We start from the raw sequence: 7,325 nt of genomic DNA, 5'->3' as shown, positions 1-7,325 counted from the left end.
CAAGTGGGAGAATGGGGAAACAAGGAAATAGAGGATCTCCAAACCCACCCCCAATTCTCCCAAGACAGAGCAAGGGATCACAAAGGGAGAAAAAAAATGTCAAGTAGCAAAAATCTATGAAAAATTCTTAGAAGGGATAAAGAAAATACATGAGTTCAAAGAGGAAATGAACCAACAATTCACAGCCATTACATTCAATATGTCCATGGTAAATTTCTGGGAAATAGGTAAAAACTGGATAAGCTAATCAATACAGTTTAAAATTTGAACAACAGATTCATCAAGGATATGAAATCCTCAAGAAGATGTCAGATAGAAATGCCTGAAATAAAAAACAGTATAGAATTCATACATTGCAAAATGATCAATGTAAAAACAGTGTCTGATATTGAAGACAAAATAGTGAATTATGGTAAAGAGCTCAAAGAAGCAAAAAAGAAAATAAGAGAACAAGAGAAGACTATCCAGCAACTACTAGATGACAACAAGAAGACCTATCTAGGGTTAAATGGATTTAGAGAAAAACTAAAAGATAGACCAGATGGATTCACTGACATGCTTACAAAAATTATGAAAGAAATTTTCCCAAATATAAGAAAAGAGTTAAAATACAAGTAAGCAGTGCTTACAGAACACCAAACAATTATGGCAAAAGAAGAAGTTCACCAAGGAATAGCCTCATTAAATTCACAAATATCCAGTAACAACATAGAATTTTAAAGGCAACCAGAGAAAAATTAAAAAATGACAAATAAAGGTGAACCAATTAGAATCACAGCAGACTTCTCAGCACAAACCCTGAAAACCATAAGAACTTGGAGTGAAATATTTCAAGCCCTAAGAGCAAATAACTTCTGACCCAGATTAACTTACCCTGTAAAGCTATCCTTCAGAATAGATGGAGAAATAAGGTATTCCATGAAAAAGACAGGCTCAGAAGATATATGAGCAATAAACCTGCTCTAGAGAAAATACTCAAGAATATTCTCAACAGAAACAATGTATTGGATACAGCTAAAAACAGAGGAAACTAGTGAAGTCAATGGATAAACAGCAACAAAAACCTTCAGGAAAAGAAAAAAATGATACACCAACAGATAAAGAAGGTAATGATAGTAAATAACCAATACATCTCAGTAATATCTCTCAATGTTAACAGCATCAACTCTCCAATCAAAAGACACATACTGACATACTGAATGAAAAAACAGAATTCAACACTTTGTTGCTTTCAAGAAAGTCATCCAAAAAGATATTTATAGACTAAAAATTAAAGGATGGAAAACAACATTTCCTGTTCCAGGACTCTGAAAACAAGAAATTCTAATATCAAACATAGTAAGCTTAAAACTGAAGAGAAAAATAAGGTAACTATATACTAGAGAAAGGAACAATCCAACAAGAAGTGATAACATAAATAAACATATATGTACTGAATGCTAGAGCACATATCTTCATAAAACAAAAACTGCTGAAATTAAAAGATCAAATAAACATTAATACAATTGTTATGGCTTGTGTCTAGATATTCCCCTAAAGGCTTATGCAGTTACAGGTGGGGGTTTTCAGAGGTGGCTGGATCTAGAGTGTATGACGCTAGGATTAAATGTGTGATGCTGGGATCAAAGATGCATGGTTACTAAATTAGTGCACTGATTGGTTTGGCATAGTTCTGGTTGTGGATAATGGGAAGGCCCACCTTGGGTGTGAGTGCTACCTACCTTAAGGACATGTAGCCTGGATAGAATATAAGGGACAGAAAGAGGGCTGTTGTCATCACTTGCTGCTTCTTCACTACTTTGCTGCTTTGCTGCCTTCTGCCTGCCATGAACTGTTTCTCCTCTGCCATGCCCCTCTGCCATGCCACACCCTGTCTTGGAGCCAGCCAACTATGAAGTGAAACCTCTACAAACTTTGAGCTACAATAAACCTTTCTTCCTTTAACTTTGGGTGTTGGGTATTTTGTCTCAGCAATGAGCAAAAGAACTAAAACAATAATCATAGTAAGGGATTTTAACACCCCGTTTTACAAAGAGACAAATCAACTTAAAAACTGAAAAAGAAATTTCAGAGCTGAACCACATCCTTGAACATAGACTCTTAATGGATATATACAGAGTATTCCACCCTTCTAGAACAGAGTATTATATCTTCTTCTCAGCAGCACATGGTACTTTTTTCCAAAGTACATCACATACTAGTCCACAAAACCTGCGTAAGTAAATATAAAAGAATTGAAATCATCCCATGCATATATCAGACCCCTGTGCAATGAAAATGGAAATCAATGACAGAAGAAATTCTGGAAAAGGAAAAAAAGCTCCTGGAAAATTACCAACACACTCCTGAACAACAAATGAGTCACAGAAGAAATCAAAGAAGAAATTACAAATTTTCTGGAAGTTAATGACAATGATTGTACAACTCAATAAACCTCTGGAACACTATGAAGGCAGCCCTAAGAGGAAAGTACATACAATCAATGATCACATTAGGAAAACAGAGCAAGCCTAAATAAATAACCTTATGAGAAACCTTAAAGTATTTGTGAAACAACAACAAACGAGCCCCAAACCAAAATTAAGGAGGGAAATTATACAGATGTGAGTAAAAATAAAATTGAGACTAAAAGAACTATAAAATAAAAATTAACAAATTAAAAAGATGGTTCTTCAAAAGAATAAATAAAGTAGATAAGCCCTTAGCTAGACTCACCAAGAGGAAGAAAGGACTCACATTAATGCAATTAGAAATGAAAAAAGTGAAATCACAGCAGACACTGTCAAAATCCAGGCAATAGTAAGTAATTCAAAAAAATATATTCCAATAAATTATCCAATTTTGAAGAAATGGACAGTTTCCTAGACACATAAAACTACAAAAACTAACCCAAGAAAACATAAATATGCTTAACAACCTAATAACAAGTAATGTAATTGACTCAGTCATAATGAATCTACCAACTAAAAAAAGCCCAGGACCTGATGGACTTACTGCTAAACTCTACAAAACCTTTAAGGATGTTACATCATCAATACTCCCAAAGCTCTTCAAAAAAATTGAAAGGGATAGAGTGCTCCCAAATTCATTTATGGAAGCCAATATTGCCCTGATCTCAAAACCAGATAAAGACTCAACTAAAAAAGAGAACTATATAGGCTAATCTCTTTAATGAACATAGATGCAAAGATCCTTAACAATATATAAACAAATAGAATGCAGCACATTATCAAAAGGATGGTACATCATGATCAAGTGGGTTTCATCCCAGAGATGCAAGGATGGCTCAACATATGTAAGTCAATAAATAATTAAGTACAATAAATTAGTTAACACAATAAATAATCAAGTAATTTATCACAGAAACAGGAGCAAGGTCAAAAACCACATGATCATATCAATAGAAACAGGAAAGCCTTTTTGACAAAATCCAGCACCCCTTCATGATAAAAAAAACCCTGAAGAAAACAGGCATAAAAGAACCGTATCTAAATATGACATTGACCATTTATGACAAACCAATAGCCAGCATTATACTAAATGGGGAAAAACTAAAAGCATTCCCCCTAAAATGAGGAACAAGACAAGAATGTCCACTATCACCTCTTCTATTCAGTATAGTACTTGAAACATTTGCCAGAGCAATTAGGCAAGAGAAAAAAAGGGATACACATAGGAAAGGAAGAAGTCAAATTATCATTATTTGCAGATGACATAGTGCTCCACATAGAAGGCTCAAAGAACTCCACCAAAAAACTCTTAGAATTAATAACCAACTTCAACAACATAGCAGGATATAAGATCAACACACAAAAGTCATTAGCATTTATGTCCACCAATAATGAACTCAATGAAAAGGAAATTATGAAAACAATGTCATTCACAATGGCTGCAAGAAAAATGAAATATCTAGGAATTAACCTAACCAAGGAAGTGAACAACCTCTACAAAGAAAACTACAGTACTTTGAAAAAGGAGACTGAAGAGGATATCAGAAAGTGGAAAGATGTCCCCTGACAGGCAGAACCAAAATTGAGAAAATTGCCATACTTCCAAAACTGTTGTACAGATTCAATGCAGTCCCAATCAAAATACCAACAGCATACTTCACAGACCTAAAGAAAAATCCTAAAATTTATACGGAACCAGAAGAGTTCTAGACTAGCAAAAGCAATTTTGAGCAATAAGAGAAAAACAGGTGGTATAGCAATACCTGACTTCAAGCTATACTCTAAAGCAATAGTGATCTCAAAAAAAAAACAACAAACAGCATGGTACTGGAACAAAAACAGACACGTTGATCAATGGAACAGAACTGAGGATACCAAAACCTCCCCAGACATATTCAACTATTTGATCTTTAACAAAGGGGCCAAAAGCATATGTTGGTGGTAAGATAGCCTATTCAACAAGTGGTGTTAGGAAAACTGATTATCTGCTTGCATAAGAATGAATCTGGACCCTTATATCTCACCATATACTAAATTAAAATCAAAATGGATCAAAGACCTAAACATTAAAGCAGAAACATTAAACGTTCTGGAAGATAAAATAGGTAAAACATTTGAAGACATAGGTATAGGAAATGATTTTCTAAACAGAGCTTCAGTCACACAAGAAATAGCAGCAATAATCAACAAATGAGATTATATCAGACTAAAATTTTCTGTACAGCAAAAGAATCAATCAGTAGAGTGAAGAAACAACCTACAAAATGGGAAAAAAATTTTGGCAGCTACTCTTCAGAGGACTAATATCTGGAATATACAAAGAACTCAAAAAAATTAATCCACCTACAATTAAAGACCCAGTAAAGAAATTGGCAAGAAAAATAAACAGACACTTCACAAAGGAAGAAATACAAATGGTCAACAAATATGTGGAAAAATGTTCAACATCACTGACCATTAGAGAAACGCAAATTAAAACAATTCCAGGGGGCCGGGGATTTAGCTCAGTGGTTCTGCCACTGTTTGATCTCCCGTACCAAACAAAACAAAACAAAACAAAACAAAACAAAACAAAACAAAACAAAACAAAACAAAACAAAAAAATGCTAAGATTCCATCTTACTCTGGAAAGAATGGCAATCATTAGGAAATCAAACAATAACAAATGCTAGTATGGCCATGGTGAAAAAAGGAACACTCTTGCATTGTTAGTGGGAATGCAAACTAGTACAACCATTATGGAAATCAGTATAGAGATTTTTCAAATAACTGAAATTAGAAAATCCATATGACCCAGCTATCCTCCTTCTATGTATCTTCCCCAAAGAGTTTAAGTCATACTACAGTGATACATGAATACCAATGTTTATAGTACCACAATTCATAATAGCTAAATCCTGCAAAAAGTAGCCTATACTCAGCAACAGACGATTATATAAAGAAAATGTGATATCTATATATAATGGAATACTATTCAGCTATAAGAATGACACATTTAAGACATTTGTAGGAAAATGAATACACCTTATATGCCATGCACAGGAAGCTAGTAACCCCAATTAATGTAAACACTATATGCCATAACATGAGCTAAGACAAAACAAAACTGCCCTACACTTAGAGTTATCTCTAAAAGCAGAAGTGTAGGGCAGACTGAAACACAACTGGTTGAAAGTGTTATGAAGACTGTTTAGAGCTTACTCTTTCCTTCAGGTAACACCCCTCAGCTGCTGCCCCTGCACACTGCAGAAGGGTAGTTTTATTTATATGCTGAGAGATCTGCACAGCCAGACTGAAAGCAGAAGGACTTGGGATCCATCTCTATACCAAACAGTGAGATGCCCAGACCCCCACACCTTCTCCTATCCCTCTTTCCTAACAACCTATAAAAAACTGAAAGACGAACTTCTAAATCTCAAGAGGTAGATAAGAGAATTATTTTCTGAGGGTCTCCACGATCATTGGATTACCAGAGGTTAAAAATACAGGCATTCTCCAAAGAAAAATCTGGCTCCCCCACCTTGTGCCCTTCAGTGAAACTCACCAGTCATCAGTACCTACCCCACAAAACAGACCTAAAATTTTTGAAAAAGTCAAAGGGTCACTTTCTCTACTAAATAACAAAACATATAATAAATGACAAAATTAAAACAATATGGTCCCAATAAAGGAAAAGAGAGTTCATTAGAATGGTATCAAATGTCCAGAAACAGTCTTGTGAATTTAGTACTCTATTTGAAAAGTTTGGCTTTTCAAACTGGTGAAAAAGAATGGATTGTGATTTGGTGATATTTTAGAAAAAGTAAAAGTTTACCTCACAATATTCTCAAAAGTAAAGTCCAGATCTGATAATAAAGTAAGTGTAAAAACTAAAATTATAAAATTAAGTACTAGAAGAAATAAAACAAATGTTGTTTCAATCCTGGGATAGAGGAGGAGTCCATAAAACAGATACAAATCTAAGAAGCCATAAAGGGAAAGGCTGATATATATGAATACAAATGAGTTGAAGTCCTGTACAACAACCAAAAAATCATAAAACAGATAACAGACTCCCCATTCTGGTCACCATGGAGTGACTCAATTAACTATTTTGCTGTAAGCAGCTAGAAAATTGGACAATGGACATGAAACAATTGTTTTCAGACATTGGACAACAGGCGGAGCAAACTGTAGAGAAGCAGATAGGTGAGCCTAAGGCCACATAGGCTTTCTTCCTGGAGGCTCTTTCCACAGTGCATGGCAGAGTCCTAAGCAGGGCATGACATTCTCGTTGTGCTGAGGAAAGAGAAGTGCAAGTTTGGGGAGACTGAGAGCTTTGGAATTTGGTAGCAGAGCATGAAGAGGAGGGAGCTATGCTGAGAAAGAACTGTGGGATTCTGGATAGGATCCCCTGTGTATGCACAGGTGGGGGCCTATTACAAGCCTGGCACAGAACTGCTCCAGAAATTCCCATTCTAGGTTGAAATGATAAATGGAGACCACAAGAGGCTGGAGCCAGAAATATGGATCTGAGAGTTAAATCAAGATGAGATAGGGCCAGCCCACAGAAGAGAAAGAGAAATAGTTTGTTGAAGTGGTTTAAAAGGCTGGAAAAATCCACATCTAGCCCTATCTGCACCCAAAGGAAACCCCAGGAACAATGGGGTAGCAGGAACTTCTTGGGACCTTGTACCCCTTATGAAGTCCCTGTAGTTTGTGTTAAACCTCTGTTGTTTTCAACAATGTAGCTAAAAGTTATGGCCCGTAGTAGTCTGTTGCTGGACACAATACCCAACCCTTACAACTTAGGTTTAATTGGCTCACATGTTCAATTTATCCTCAGCCGGCTCCAAGGCAGAAACATCATGGAGAAGGACGTGGAAGAGCACAGCT

The sequence above is a fragment of the Heterocephalus glaber genome, unplaced genomic scaffold, assembly GCF_053883595.1.
Source record: "Heterocephalus glaber isolate CG9 unplaced genomic scaffold, H.glaber_assembly_v1.0 deba00001456, whole genome shotgun sequence".
NCBI lineage: Eukaryota > Metazoa > Chordata > Mammalia > Rodentia > Bathyergidae > Heterocephalus > Heterocephalus glaber.
The sequence above is the reverse complement of the archived record's forward strand: the minus strand, read 5'-3'. Positions refer to the sequence as shown.